The 16,867-nt window shown below is 38.0% G+C and overlaps 1 protein-coding gene across 2 annotated transcripts in view; it reads left to right on the top strand.

Annotated features, from left to right (window-relative positions):
• Positions 1-15,034: 15,034 nt before the first annotated feature.
• ARHGAP5 (Rho GTPase activating protein 5) overlaps positions 15,035-16,867 on the top strand; it is a 76,765-nt gene continuing 74,932 nt past the window's right edge. For both annotated transcript variants that reach the window (XM_090270152.1, XM_090270151.1), the window contains exon 1: positions 15,035-15,262. The gene's annotated coding sequence lies outside the window, so the exon portion shown is untranslated. The remainder of the gene's footprint in view (positions 15,263-16,867) is intronic.

The raw sequence follows: 16,867 nt of genomic DNA, 5'->3' as shown, positions 1-16,867 counted from the left end.
TTTAAGTATTGAAATTACAGTAGTGTTCCTTAAGTTTTTATTTGTATCTGTGTCTAGATTCCCTTTTTGTATCTTTCCATCATGCAGTGGCCAATCAAGGGCATATTTATACCCTCATACGTTTCTGGCTAGTTTCTTCTGACCCTGCTTATCTCATGCAGTGCTGTCCAGACTGTATCTGAAACCTCATTAATCTGTATTTTTTAGGAAGATTTTACCTCACTGAGCAATCCTGGGAAAGCTTCATGAAGAGACTGCTCAGCAGCCTTGAATTTGTAAGTGCTTAATCAGGGTGCAAAACTTGCTCTAGCTTGCAAAGTCAGTTTCCATGAGTGTATCTATTTCCTCACAGAATAGTGACTAGGAAGGAGGGCAACCCCTTCTAGGGGACTGCAGTGTGGCCTGGTCATCCTATCTTAATCAGAAATGAGATGGATTAAAAGTTTAGAGAAATCTCAATGCCATCTATAATCCCTGGCTCTACAGAAGTTTTCTGGGTTTCAGTTCCTTGTGATTTGAACTCTTAATTTTTCCTTTCCACTTCCAGCTAAAACCCTGGACCTTTATAATGCTTACCTTGACATGACTTCCTAGAATTTTACTCAATATAATTTTATATCTAGGTGAAATGTAAACATACTAAACCCTTGTTAAATGGTACTGGTTTATTCTGTATGATAGTTCTATTGCTTCAAATTGAAAGTTATTATTCTTCCAAGTACCTTAGGTGCTCAATAGCTCTTAAAACATTGGCTACCCAAGTTTCTTGAAGTAGAAATCTCTTTATTTTTAGACTACCAGTATTTTAAAACAAAAATGTTTTACTGTAATTAGGCTTTAATATAATGGTACAGTTATAAATATAAGTTATTCCTGTGGCTACTTAAAATATCCACTGAGAGTTCAAAATGATTAAAAAAAAAAAAAGAAAGAAGAGATGTGTGCATGGTATTTAAATACTATATATGTGTATTTGTGTATAAAGTCATTAGTTTTGTATATAAATTCACTTTAAGAAAAAATAGTCAAAAGAATAAATTAAATGCCAAAGATAACACTAAAATCATATTACTGAAAAATGTAATAGGGATATAAACATTAAAATTAAAATGTGACTTGATATTTTTAAATCAAAAGTATAATAATTTACTAAGAACAGCACTTATTAGAATTCCACTAACTCAATCACTCTCAGACTTTACCTGCAAATGTTGTTTACATAACCAATAATAATATTAATATTAAATATTTTAAGGTATAGTTCAACTTTAGCATTTAAAAATACACACAATCTCTAATGCAGCAACATTATAATCTTTTAATCAATTAAATGATAACATAAACTAGAAAAATACTGAGTCATAAATAATTAGAACAGTGATAATTTTAGAGAAGAAAATCACCTACAGTGATTAATTCAATAACTTAGTCATTATATGAAGAGAGCATAAACAGATTCTTTTAGTGTTCTTTGCAGAAATTATCCCCTAATGACAACTTTATTTTAAACTATTTTACTGACTTACTCTGTGATTTGTTTTGGACATACTCCAACGTTTCCATCTGTACTATAAGGACAAATATGTTGAAACCTAATCCTTAAGATCTGAATGAAATATAAAATATAAAACAGTATTTAATAATAAGCATGCAGGGTATTTATTTATATTGGGTTCATGAAACATAAATGTATAGGAGTATTGATAAATGTTTTATAAGAACAACTTCCCTAGCATGAAAAGCATGTTAATATTGCCATATGTTGACATTTACCGCCATATATGATACTTAAATCCAGATTTGTATGGTTGCTAAATAAAGGACCTGATATAATCAAAGAAGTTTTAGAACTCAAAGAATTCTTAAAGAACATCTAGTCCAACTGCCTTATTTTATAGATGAGAAAATTAAGGTTCAGAAAACAGAAGACATTTTCTTATGTGTTCAAGGAGTTACTATAGACCCAGATCTCCTCAACTCAGGTCAATCATTATTGTCCTTAGAGGGATGACTTCTGTTGGGGCCTTTGAATATACAAACCAAATATTGTCTGGAAACTTAACATATCGTGTCCCACAGGTACAGTCTTGAAAATGTACATAAATGCCACTGGGATTAACCAAATATACTCATTGTAAAATGATAAGAAAATCCATAATAGTTTTTGTTGTTCTTGTTGTTGTTGTTGTCATTTGTATTATCTCATCAGTAGATTTTCAAACTACAAAATGTCACATGAAAACTATTAAAAATTTTTGAAGTAAATATGAAAACTTTGGGAGCCATAACACAATATTCCTTCTCCTAGCTATTTATTAAAATTTTAAATCATTTAAAATGTCACAAATATTGGAAAGGGATAATGATTTTTATTAGTTACTTGATTACTATTATTATTATTAATTGTAGTAGTATTAGTACCTGTGGGAACAGAGGAACAGTACTGTTGATGCAAAGAGGAGGCTGAGACCAAGGGCTCAGATAAGGAATCCATGAGGCAAAACAAGACGATAACTTTGATATTGGTATGTGCCTTGTGCCACTAGAGCATTATTTACCCTGTGCGCTCATACCAAGTGAAAAGTAATCTTCTTGTTTTATAGGTGTATTAAGACACACTGAACATTTGATTTTAATGGCATTTTTTTTCACTTGACAAGAGTAGTATCATAAAAATATGATACTAGTCTTTTATCCTGACTTACCAGTGGTACTCCTGACTCTCTCGGGCTTTTAAATATCTCTAGAGAAGCTGCAAAACCTCGTAGTATCTAATTATTTAAATCAGCACCATCAGGTCTTCCTTCTTTTTAATCTTATAGCAGTGAAAGCTCATTTCCTTTTGTTCATTCTTTACTATATCGTTTATATGCTTAAAAATAGTTTTCCTTTTCTCATGCAAAAGAATCAAAGCTACTTAGGCTCTTATGGAACATATTTTCCATAAAGTACCACACTCAGAAGTATTTGTATTAAATTGCACTCCATGAGTAGACCATGTGCAGCACGTCACTGGAACAAAACACTCTGCCATGAATCTGCACAAAGGAAGGGTTCAAGAAAACATGCCAAGGCTTTCCCACATGAAATGTGGACCTGGAACACAACCCTTATTACAATTCAACAAGCCAACTGCTCATTCACAGAATGTTCTCCAAGTCTTCTTTGCTATTATATTCTGAAGGTTCCATGCTTGCCTTGTGTACGTATCTCGTCCCCCTTAATTTCAGTGAGTTTTATCCACACATCAAAAGAGACTGACCCACATATGTGGGGAGTGGCCATATGCTGTCTTTCTCAGAAAACAAGATGCCACAGGAGTAATCTTATATCGGAATATAGCCAACGTCTTTCTTAATCCTCTTTTTCATAGCAGATTCTATCCATTTCTCTTTGCATTTGCCATGCTTCGAATCCAAATAAACTCTGCATTTAAAAGAAAAACTAAGATTTTTAGGCTAAAAATTTGGCAACCCAGAAAAAGTTAGTTTCTGTTTAAACAACTGAGAAATAATACACAATGCTGAAGAACTATGACTATTACTTTTATTGTACCAACTAATACATGTACAAAATGTTGCTATTTTTGTCAAATTTTCTAAGTTTGTTTAAAAGGGTTGATGTTTTAAGTGTTTAACTACATTATGCTTATTATTTTTTGATACTATTACTACTGTTCCTGCTGCTACTACTCTTAATACCACCAAGAGGACTTACAGAATAAGAATTCTGTAAGTGGTTGCTTGTCTAAAACACCTCCCTTTATCACTTTTCTTGGAATGTCCTGTTAAAAGTTTAGTTACATTGAAGGAAATAGAAACAGTATATGAAAAAGGGATGGCTTTTATGAAATGGAATTTGTGGAATGCCCTTATTTTGGATGAGTTGCAGACTTCCAAATTCCACAGAAACCCAAATAAAAACAGTTTTGTGCCAGTTAAAACAAGGCTTCACTCAGTCTTGGAATGGCCTCTATGTCATTTGGTGGTATGGCACTAACCTGAAGATCACAAAAAACAAAAGCACAAGACTAAAAATTTAACAATTGAAGAGAAAAATAAGTTGATTCAAAGTACATCCAATATTCCAAATATAAACCTGAAAATACCCTAATCACAAAATTAATTTGAACTAATTTGTTTCATTAAGAAAAAATTATTTCCCATTGAAGTTTGTCATTCTTCAGAAGATTTTATCTATCATCTATCTTTTTCTCTCTATCACTATCTGCCTACCTACCTAGCTATCTATCGAGTCTGTCATGTTTAAAATGAGAAATTTTAAGTGATGAAGTTATTATAGAATAACAGAAATAACAGACTTATTTGTTCTTCATTAAAAGATATAATCTTTAAGCTTACTTCTTGGTTAAGATTCAATCTTAGGGCTTGAAAATGAGCTCATTTTAGACACAAGTCATGCCTTTCTTGCTTATAGTTCTGATTTGAGCACAGCCTTTGGCACATAGTGGGTACAAATTGATAGTTGTTGAATGAGAGAGTATATCAAAGTAGTATTTCAAAGAAATGGCCTACCTAAGTTTCAAAACTCTTGTTCATTGTATTCTGCCAGTCAGTGTAATTTTAAGGAATCTTGTGAATAAGAAGATAAGACTACTACATGCAACATTGAGAAATGTCTTCTTTTTTAAATTCTAAGAAAGGATATATATATATATGAAAGTATATATGAGAAAGTCAGAGAAGGAAAACTCTGACTCCAAAAAACCTCCGCTGCCTTGCGGCATACCTCTTCAGGGGAAAGGCTAAGGGAGTAAACCCCGACAGAAAATCCAGAGCCGGAGTCCCTAAGGTGGTTTGACGTTGTAGTCAACACCGGCAACTCCTGCGGCGCACCTGAAGCCAAGCTGTATTGACTCCGTCTTTCCCTTGGACCCTTCAGCTGCGAAGAGAGGGGGGGTCTACTGCATGGGCAACAGCAGACCCTCCATATTACCCTGCCCAGGCTCTGTAGCTTCAGCATCATCGCAAGATGTCGATTCAACACGGGAGGAGACAGATACCGTGTCACTCCCGAGTCGGACTGCACAACCATTCTCGGCGGTGCAGATAGACTCTTAAGAAGCTACACCATCGTCTCTCGAGACGGACGACTGCCGACGACGACGACGATATATGAGAAAGTATATAAGATGTATATGTAAGAAAGTATATATGATAAATGTATTTTTCAGAAAAATATCCAGGATAGCTACTGTTAATATTTTTATATACTTCCTTCCAGGCTATTTAAGTATTCATATTTTTTTTTATATTTGAACAAATTTGAGATCATATTGAATCGCCAGTATATTGAGTATATCAAACTCCAAATATATTTCATATGTAAAATAATCCAGAGTACACTAAAAATAATTACTCTATAACCAGCTTAAACTTAATATATATCACTTTCAGACAATAAGAGCTCTCAACAAAATTAATCTAGAGACTAAAACTAAGTAAGATTTGGATTGAGGTAATAGAATTGAAGAGAATTCCTGGATCTTCTGGTTGTCAGCATTTCTAAAGTGTTCCCACTTTGTATGAAGATATTTCCATTTTCAAATGAGGACATTTTATCTTAGAAATGTCACAAAGTATATGTTCTTTATGTCTTAGTAGAGTTTGGTAGGGAAGCATTCACCTCTAACATGTAAGTATGCATAGTGGCATCTGACCTGGAAAATACCTTTGCAAATACCTATTATTGTGATGATTTAGCTGAAAAATACTTACCTGAATTGTGGGCTGTGGCAGCAGATTACAGTGAGTTAATTGATGAGATGATTGGGGAGAGTAAGGAGTTTTACCCTCAGGTAAATTCAGAGAATTGTCAGCAGCCTGTTCTATCTAATACAAGGCAAACATACAGAACACTGTCAAAGGCAGAGCTCTTTTATTAGAATTAGGATGACACTTGGGATGTCTACCACAGTAGCGTGAACCTGCAGGCCACACTGTGGATGTACACAGAGTAAATCAGAAGTGAGTATCCAAACTGCAGTAGCCTCTTCCCTTCCTAATCCCTGAATCAGTGTGGCACATGATTTCTTTGGGGCCAAGAAGTTGCCTTGCATTGCAAAATATTAAAAAGCATGTCAGTGTTCCCAGGTGTCAAATGAAAAGATTGCTTTGAAGTGCTCCCTTTGCTTAAGTTAACTCACTTTCAAAAATACATACTAACTGAAAATGAATTAGGCACCAAGAAAGTTAGTCGTAGTTACTCACTTTTGATTGAAATGCCACAAAAGTTCTGCTCAAGGCTCATGTTATTGAGACAGAGACCCCAACTTCCCGGGGTCAGGGAGCATTTTGTTCACTGTTTAATAGTTCTTCATCCAGATTTTCTGATAGAATGAGTGTACTGTTTCTAACAACAAAAATCAAATAGGATAACTGGCATGAAACTATTCTGTTTGAAAAGGAAGGAACGGGGAAAGAATGTCTATATAATTCTTTATAATGACTACATATTGCCAGTTAAGTAAATTGCCTGTAAGAATGCCCTAGAAGAGAAAGTATTTTACTCAATTATTTTGTATCTTTTATGATATTTTCCAAGTTGGGGAAAAAAAGTATTGCAAACATGCAAAAAAGTGATTCTTGGGAAGTATAGTGAAATATTAAAATAAAGTCATCATTGCATTAAGAAAAAATCTTAAGGATATTTTTGGGAAAACTCAATCCAAGAATTTAATAATCAATGAAGCTAAATTCAATTAAAGTTAAAATCCAATTAAAAAATCAGAAAAGATCTGAATAGATATCATATCAAATAAGAAATACCAATGGCTAATAAGCACATAAAAAAAGATGCTCAACATCATTTGTCATTAGGAAATGTGAATCCAAACTACAATAAGATACTACTTCATAACACTGCCTATAGTAAAAAAGACAGACAATAACAAGTATTGGCCAGGTTGTGAGGAAACTAGAAACTTTATACATTGCTGACTGGAATGTAAAATGGTACAACCACTTTGGAAAATGTTTGGCATTTTCTTTTAATATTAACCATAAATTTACTACCTAACCTATAAATTTTACCTAGAGGTATCTATCCCAAATGAATGAAAATAAATGAGGTCTGTCCAGAAAGTATCCAGCTGTGTACTATGCAAAGTAGAGACATTTATTGAAGAAGATACAAGAAACATTGTACATAGGACAATGACACCTCGGTCCTCTTCAAAGTAGGCACCTTGGAACATCACATAGTTCTTTCAGTTGCCATCATCAAGATTCCCTGAAATCTCTTCCCTTTCATAGGTGATCTTAGTTTTAGGAAAAGTCAGAAATCACAGCATACACCAAATCTGGGATGTAGGGAGGCTGAGTCACCCGAGTGACTTATTGTTTTACCAAAAAACTCGGCATAAGACATGATGCATTAGCGGGCACATTGTAATGATGAAGCTGCCAATTGCCAGTTGCCCATAGCTGTGGCTTACTGAATCATCTGAATAGTCCCATGGAGGAATGTTCAAGCTTAATGCAAAATTTGATATAGATTCCTTTCTTTACCTGTGCAGTCATTTTGAATGCATCAGCCACACAGTACACATGCTCATTCAACAGCATCTACCGCCCCCACAGACTAGTATAGTGAAGTTGTCATTGTTGATTATGCACATTCCAGTCCACTCTCCTTGGCTGCCAGGCAACATCATGTTGCACAAACCATTCTCGTTATATTAAAAATGGCTGGACTTTTTCCAGACAGATGTCATATATCCATACAAACATTTATATGTTTATAGCACCATTATCCATAATAGCCAAAAAGTGGAAATAATCTGAATGTCAACTAATTGGTGAATAGATAACAAAATATGGTCTATCCATACCATAAAATACTACTCAGCAATGAAAAGAAAGGAATTACTGATGAATGCTAAAATATGTATAAACCTCAAAAATCTTATGATGAGAAAAAGATGCCTGATGCACAGACCACATATTGTATGATTCCATTTTATATAACGTCCAAAATAGGCAAATCCTTAGAGACAGAAAGATTAGTGGCTGTCTGAGGTTGAAGATAGAAACAGGACTGACTAGATGGGTAAAAGAGAGAAAAGACATGGGTGAGACCGTGAGCAGCCTAAATGGATTATTAAACAGGATTATTGGAAACCCAGGATTGGTTACTTGGTTGCTTTGAATTGCACTGATGGTGGGAGTAGGGGGAGTGATGAGTAAATTGTAGGAGGATAAAGAACTGAGGACTTAGAAACTACAAGGCAACCTTTCAGCCAAGAAGGTTCAGAGCAGCTGACTTTATAACAAGGATAGAGCAACCTTGTTCCAGGAAACCTGAAGGTTCAAGCCTAATGTAATAGATTTTAGGGATGGGTTTTAGAGAAATGTAGATTATCTTGGTTTCATCAGGATAAAGTTTTTTTCCTCTTGGTGGGTGGGCAGAGGATGAGGTAAGGGCCCCAGACAAAACCAACAGTTTTTGTCGTGGGTGTGGTGGTGGGTATGGGTGGGTGTGAACCAGGAAAAAGTGAAGGCTGGTCTGTGCGCTAACCCTGCAAAATAATTTCAAACTATATGTCAGAGTAGCAAAGGGATCCTTTTGGGGATGTGGAAACGTCAGCTCAGAGAGACATAATGACTTCTGAAAGTCACACAGTAATCAGAACCTGAGACACAAATTCAGGTCTCTGGACTCCCAGTTCAATGTCTTCCCACTTCAGACTAAATTGGGCCCCAGCATTCCTTTGCACTATAGTAAGACCATTTTTTACCTTTTCTTTAAACTGGTAATTGATTGTGCAGTGCTGAGGAGGATATAGTGGAGGAGGAGCGCTACAAGATAAATGCTCTAACTTAGAAAAGTAGCCCTCAGTTCCCTGAGGTGATGGAAGACATTCTATCATAAACCTTACAATCCAAAAGGAAATACCAGAGCATGTGGAAAGACCAGCTCAGCTTTATCAATATTAGAGAAACTATCTATTATCTATACCTGAAAGCTTTTGAGTAGAATCTTATTGTAAAGACCGTTTAAAAATAGAAACTGTGCCTTGAAACTATCAGATATATAGGCAATACTAATGGCAAAATTATGCAATTAAAAAGTCATTAAGATAGTAAAATGTTCTTTGCTTGGTATGGTTTGGTCTGTAAGAACTTAAAAAAAATTAATCAAAGACAATACAATCCAGTGGTAGTGGTAATGTGTTTGCCTAGACCATTTCTTTCCATTACACTAGAGGTTGCTGCAGACAAAACCAGGTAATGCCCAAGGTGACTTGTAAAGGTCCAAGAGATACTTAAGAGAGAAAGAAAAGAACAAGGAAAATAAAAAAGTAAAAAAATGAAGAAGGAAGAAATATCTAAAGTGGGAAAAAGAGGGAAAAAGAGGGGAGAAAAGGGAAGAATAAAAGAGAAAATAAAGGGCTATATGTGGTTGACAGTTCAATATCTCAAGACAGTTTACGTCATCCTGCTTACACTCTCAATTTTCAACATCACTATAATCCACATTTTTATTGCACAATAAATATGTTCTCCATAAAAAATTTAAAAACACAAAAAGCAAAAAGACGAAGATAAACATTAGCTATAATCCTACCACCAAAATTAAATCTTTATTAACATGTTGGCCAATAAGATTATCATCTTGTTTTTAAAATATTTTCTTTTTACAAATATGGAATTAATTACTCACCTGTTTTTATTTTTTTCACAGTAAATATTATGGATGTTTTACTACCTCAATAAATATATACTTTTAAATGTTTAAAATATTTGCCTCCATTTAATTTTATAAGAATTTGATTCATAAGACACATATAGCTGTTTATGAATTTTTGCTATTTTACTTTTACTCTATTTATAAAATTGCAAATTTTCTGATATAAATACTTTTGGGGGGAAAGAATAAAAAAGACATTCAATGTCTATTACTGTGGGGAGCAAAGCTAGAAATAAATAAAGTACGTGTTATAGCTTAAAGAGAGATGGGAAGCCTATCAGGGGAAAGACGAGTATTATTATTCCTCACCATGTAGATGGGTCCAAAGTAGCTATGTTTCATCAGAAAAATCACACCGTTACTTGAGAAGCTTTTTGAAAACAAGGCAGAAGCATAATTTGGCAGAGCAAACATTTACCACTTACTGCAGCATATAGTAATAGGGAAAAATGACAAAGCTTTCATTGTGAAGTGATTAGACACCTTATTATTGATTTCAGAAACTCAAATGCTGCACCAGTCCTTTAGAATGTTTCCTAAAGTTTTAGATCCACAGTTATTTGTTGCTAGTGATTCACATTTACCCACTAGAGGGATATAATGTGGAGAATGTGGGTTGTGCTTGGTGAAGGACACCTAACTCAACTTTCACAGGCTAATTCAACGATTTCTTTAAATGATTTGTATTTTCCAAAAGTGATTATCTCAGCTGGTACTTCAAAATATAATCTAAAGCCTTCTGTTAGTAATAAATCCACAGAAATCCATATAATCTAGAGTGTTTCATATTATTATTATCAAACATTTATTGAGCTTTCTACTAATGATATTCTAGTTATTGTGTAGGTTCAACATTAATTTGTGATCCCTATCTAGAGGGTCTTACAACCCAAATTCGATCTAAAGAGAATGGGAATAAGATATTCACAAAATTATGTTCTGTGGTTAAATAGTCAAGCAATACATGTTCCTGCTTCCCATTGTAATGATTTACAAATGACAGTGGTAACAATCTCAGAGAATTCAGTTATCGGCCTTTGCAATTATTTTTTTTTTTTGCTTTATGGGGTTAACCTTATTGAGACTGATTAAATTCAAGCTGTGATCTTTTATAAAAACTCATTGGAAGGTCCAGATGGCCCAACAATACCTCCTTTTGTGAGAGGAAATAACTTGAAGATTTTTGTCTAATTAAAGTATTTGTGCTGGTGGGACCTGAATTAAATGTTATTCCTTTAAAAGGAGTCTGCATTACAAATAATCTTTATAAAATTATAATTATTCAAAAATAGAGGTCTGCTTTCACTATTTGAGTTATGTCCTAGGACCAGAGGGGCATGAACATGACATTTTGAAGCTAGACTCTGATACCATCTTTGGGATTTCAGTCTGAAAAATCAACAGAACAAGGCTCTGTGAAACAAAATGCCAGTCAGGTCAATGCATTACTTTCCTACTGTTCCAGTATCATGCTCACAATTACCTAACTCTTGTCAAAATATTTTCTACAGTAACAGCCAAGACATAATTAGCACCTTTCCTCATGCTGAAAATATCATTGGTAGCCACAAAACAAATTTGGAGAAAACCTTTCAGTACCTTAACTCAGCAAATAGCTACTATGGTTATTGGTAGCTCATGATTTGCCTACTATGGGGATGACATCCTATCTTACCCTGCCTACTCTCCTCCCAACTGTGTAAGATAGGAAGAAAGAGAAGCCTAGGCAGGAGGTGTAGTGGGGCGGGGTGGGGTAGGAATGAGTTATGAAATGCAGTAGGAAATTAGACAATAAACAATCCTTCAGTGCTTTGGTTATTTACTTGCCTTTATTATTTTCCAACGTTGTATACTTTGTCTATAATCAAGGTGATATTCTGAGGTAGCCTGTTCCCCAAAAGTGTGTTTTGTATTAGACAGGCAAAATATAATGATCAATTTTGTCATGAATGGGAAGTCTATTTGGCTTTTTATACGTTGAGACAACAAAAACCAAAGTAGTTGTGATCAGAAATTTCCAGCAGGGGGTGTAGTTGCTTCTATAGGGTAAATTCTTTTGAAGCTAAATCATATCAAACATCAGAATATTATAGCGTTATCATGGATTGTCGAAGATGGAATTTTGATAACATTTTTTAATGGCTTTAATCTTTTTTGATCCTAAAAAGGTCACGCATATTAATACTTTATTAGGATGTGTTAAAGAATAGAAATTTGTGGAGGATATTTAAATTAAAAATCTAAAATGCTTGACTAAACTCTTATTCTATTAATTTTTTCAAAGTAACTGAAGAACAAAGCTTCGGGTGACTTTATCCACTACAGTAGAACAAGTGCTTACTTTTTTTTTTTTTTTTAGATAAGATTAATAGTTGATCTAAAATGGCTTGGTAATATTCTCTCTCTCTCTCTCTCTCTCTCTCTCTCTCTCTCTCCCTCTCTCGTGCATAATAAATTATTTTCTCAAAATTCCTTTTTTTATTTTTTTTGATGGGGAACAAAGGTGTTTAAAGTTATTTCTTTGAAGGTATGGCTTCTGACCAATTTTAAAAGATACCATCTTATTCTTTGGTTTTTGTTTTATTTTCTGCTCTTTATTTCCTTTTATTTGTAGATACATGAGAATTTTCAACCATAGAACTTTGGCACTCCCAACTCCTATTGTCTGATTTTTATTTTTACAGAAACTGTATGCTTCATTTTTTTGAGAAGACCAAGTAACATACAAACAATAAAAATTTATTAGCCTATTTGTACTGGTAAACAGCTTTAGACTAACAGTATTAATAAGGAGCAAAGTCCTAAAATTCCCAGTTGCTTGAATCAAAATAGGTGATATAGAATGACTAAAAATAATGTCAGCTATGAAAATTATCACTCAAAAACCATGGCTTTTTTTAATTATATTTTTTGGTGTCTTAGTTATGAGAAAATGAGATTTCAAGTTTTTCCCCTCCTCTAGTATCATTTCCTGATTCTTCAGCATCATGTCTGTTTTAGAGGAAAGGTTAAAAGAAGATGAATACTTTCTTTATATGTTAATGTTTCCTTGAAGAGCCCTGGTTTATTTGATTTTGCTTTATGTCAATACATGACCATGGTTATGAAATTTCTGATTGTTTAGGAAATAATTTTTAAAATATTGTAGGGTGGAGATGCTAGAGTCCTTAACATTTCAAAATCAGAAAGTTATGACTTTAAATTGGCTTCTTGTATTTTCAAGGACTTTTAGTACAAAGGTCAAGAAATGCATTTAAATGCATGAACTTTCCAACCTATACAAGCAGTATGAGTACTAGTACCACTCTTTGAATTTTTCACTCCTGTCCTCAATTTCCTCCTCTATTATTTTTCTCCTTTCCTCCCCTTTATGGTTACTTTCATTGCAAGTTTTCTTTAGTGTCCTCTTCCCTTCCTATGGCTTGTAAGTGAAAGAAAGAAGCAGCTACAGACCCTACTTAACCTATTAGTTACCATTCAGATGCAAGGGAGTGGCTGGAGTAAGGAATTTTAGTGATACATTTCTAAAATTAGAGAGTAAGAGACAGAAATTAAACATCTTTCTCGTGCTCTTATCTATTAAGATTACCTTTGAGAAATCCAGCCAGTAGAGAAAGGGGCAGGTGTGGGGAACAAACAAACATAACTTCTGCTGGAATTATGTGACAGATTTAGTAACAAATATTTTCTACCAGATTTTAACCAAAAGGCATTTTTTTCTTTACTCAAAGACCATTAATGTACGTGGTTGGCAGCAGCTGCATCATAACACTAAAAAGCAACCTTGGCTAACTTCAATACCTTATGTAACACAAGAAATAAAGAACAACCTGAATGTAAAGGATTTTTTATATGTTAGCTTTACTGATGAACTGTTTTCAATGTAGGAAAGAAATCTTTCCCCACAGAGAAATTCTAGCCCAAATTGCTTCTTTCTTTTAGACTTAACGAATTGGGGTAGCTTTACTTTCGCTCATTCTTTTATCTGCTGGCATCTATTTGGAGACTTCTAAATAAAACAGATTCTGATGACCTTGGGAAAGTAAGGAAAGGCATTTTCTCCTGTTCTTTCTTTCTCCACCATTCAATGCTAGTGCCCAGATGAGAAATACACCGAAAGCTCAGGTACCCCCAAACTTGTGAAGTCTCAAAAAATATTGAATATATTTAAGGCAGTGTAATAAAATCCAGGTTGAACTGATACTGGTGTGAGCAAGGGTCTCTGGGCCACCCTAAGACCCATTCAGTTTGACATTGCGCTCAATTCCCAAGAGAACAGACTAAGTCGAGGGCCTGAGCCTCCCGGTGCTCTATCGACAGAGAAAAGGATTCTTCTAGCTCCCAGGGAGTTTTGCCTTTTGGGTGAGTACGCCACCAGGTCCCAGGCGGGTGATGTCTGTAGTTCAGGACCGCTGCCTAGACAGAATGCTGGCTGCACACACGCGAGCATGTCCCTGCGAATAAGCTTGGGCGAAGATTTTCCTCCCTCGAATTCTTTAATGCTCAGAGACCGAAGAGGGGTTTATCGAGAATCATTCAGAGCCCATGCGATTTTGCAACGGCTAACACAAAGTCAGGTTCTTTTGCAGTATTGTGGTTTGCTGTATTTCGGCCAGAAAACGGAACAGAAGGAAAGGAGAAAGCAGGGGAGGTTTGGAGACAACTGTGCTCAGGACTGCATAGTCTGCAGCTTCTAAATCGTGGAGGATGGGACACAGAAGGAGCAGACTACAGAGACAGGCGAAAGCTAAGGAAAAATACTCACGCCAATGGGTAAAAGGGAAAAGGTGAGAAGGAATGGAGTAGGAGAGGGAACCAATGGATGGGAGAGGCGGAGGAAGGAGGAGGAGGGGCAGAAGCCAATGAGGGAGCCGGGACGCGAGCGAGGACGCGGCCCCGCGCCGGCTCTCCTCCCTCCGACTCCGGAGCTCGCGCCTTCCCGGGCTCCCGGGAGACGAGGGCAGGGGCGGGGCCCAGCCCAGTGCGCGGCGCTGGAGGCGTTGCGAGGTGAGGGCGGTGCGGGTGGGGGATTGTGGAGAAGGAGACGCGGGTACGCGCGCTCGTGCACGCGGCCCGTCGAGGCTGCGCCGCCGCTCCACCCCCGGCCGGGTGTGTGGCTGCGCGCGCGCGCGCGTTCCGGCGGTGCGCGCCGGGAGAGATGCTGAGGTAAAGTTCGGGAGTGAGGGAGAGAGAGATCCGTCAGCGCGAGGGAGCCCGAGTGGCCGCCATTACTGAGCCCCGCGCGGCGGCCGGCGCAGGGGAAGGGGGGAGGGACGGGGCCGCCTCTGGTGGCTGGGAGGGAGGGAGGGTGGGTTACCGGCAGCGAGAGCCGTAGGGCTTAAGGTTTCGGGGCGTGTGTGCTGGGGAGCGCGGAGGAGGTGGCTGAAGGGACGCGGAGCTCGGTGAGCGCGCCGGGAAAGAGAGGCGAGCAGAGAGTGGAGGAGGAGGAGGAGGCGGCGGCGGCGGCGGGAGCGCTCCCCAGGAATGTCGCTGCCGCCGCCACCGCCGGGGCCGCTGCCGTTGAGGAGACGGAGGAGACCTACTGTGTTAGGTAGGACCATGCGACCGCCCCCCCCCCTTCCCGCTCCTGTGGGCCTGTCCTTTCGCCCCCTCCCCGCCCCGCTAGGGACCCTTGCCGCAGCCGCCGGCTGCCCGGCTTAGTCGCCGCCGCCGGTTGTAACCAGTTCAAGGGGCTGGGGCCCCGCAGCCGCGGGGGGAACCTGGCGCCGTGCTCAGTCCTCGCAGGCGGGGCGGGGCAGGGGGGGTACCGTCGGCATGAAGGGCAGAGAGGCCGGGGGAGGCGGCGCGTTCTCCACAGGTGACGGGCTGGGGTCGGCGAAGGCCTGGTGGTGGCCGGGTACGCGCCGGCCCCGCCAGCCGTCCGCTCTCTCCGGTCGCCTTGACTTGCCCTGGTAAGTAGGGTTGGGGTGTCTGTGGGCCGGGTTTTGCCTCTTAACGAGTTCCACTTGGAAGGGGCGAAGGGGTGGACACATACTCGCGGAAACACAATCTTCGTTGCAAACTTAAGCGCCTTTCAGGGGACTCAGCCCTTTCACTTTTCCCTATCTTCCCCCACTCCGCCCTGGGTTCTCTTCACCAATTTCCCTGCCGCTGCTAAAACTCGGGGTACGATGTGAGAAGTTGCACTGCGCCACCAAAACACAGGGTCCTATCGATTTACTGTCACTGGGTTGAGGCTTTGCTATTGAGTTTTCGCTAGAATAATAATCTTTAGATTCTCCCTCTGTTTCCACCAAAGAAAAGTATCGGGGTGGGGGTGGGGGACGCGCGGGAGCGCGCGCGCACTTATCCACACAGAAATACACTCACTCCCTCACACCCTCCCTCTACGGCGTTATTAGAAATGCAAGTGAGGTGGAGACTGTGGGTGTAGCTGTAGCTGAAAGGTGCTCGGAAGTAAAAGCAAACTATTAGGACGTTTAGTAAAATTTCGAGAAAGTTGTAGGGGAGACGCTTATACTTTTACCATATGACAGAGATCCACTTTGAGCCCGTGTTTAATATATGGGAATTTTAATGTTTTAAAGCTAGACCAAAATAAGCATGCAGATGGTGTGTACGCGCGTTTTTAAGTTTAAATACCCAACGTTACCATTAAAAGAATGTTCAAGGGTAAACCAGTGAAATACCTCGCTGTATTGACTGGTCTGCTTATGCTGCCTTCTACAGGTGTTAGGGGTGGGGGGTGCCGGTTCCACTTAAATCCAAAACCAAAATTCAATTCGAACAGAATGTTAGGGACGTGTTTGTTGACAGTGAGAATCTCATTCACTTCATGGACTATTTCTCTAAATCTCCATTTAAAATGGTTCTTTTAACAAAAATTTGATCTATTTAGATGCAACTATTCGGAAAAACATTTGGTTGAGTAAGATATTGGTACATGTGTTTAAAAATGTTTTACCGTCAATTCCAGTTTATTTGACTTTAATATAACACTGTCCTTTATGTATGCATAAGGGCCATATAGGTAACCTCCTAGACAGTAACCTACTAGACTGCCACCATTTTAAATTGTTTTCTAATTTGTTGCTCTTACATACTCTTTGTAGTTGACTCACATTTCTTGTATCTATCATAGAGTAAAGGAAGAGAGTGTTAAGTGAAGATCAAAAACGTACATAGGCCTTGGAGT

The sequence above is a fragment of the Furipterus horrens genome, unplaced genomic scaffold (genome assembly GCF_987537825.1).
Source record: "Furipterus horrens unplaced genomic scaffold, mFurHor1.1.pri manual_scaffold_3, whole genome shotgun sequence".
Lineage (NCBI taxonomy): Eukaryota > Metazoa > Chordata > Mammalia > Chiroptera > Furipteridae > Furipterus > Furipterus horrens.
Note: the sequence above shows the minus strand (reverse complement) of the source record. Positions and strands in the feature narration are given on the sequence as shown.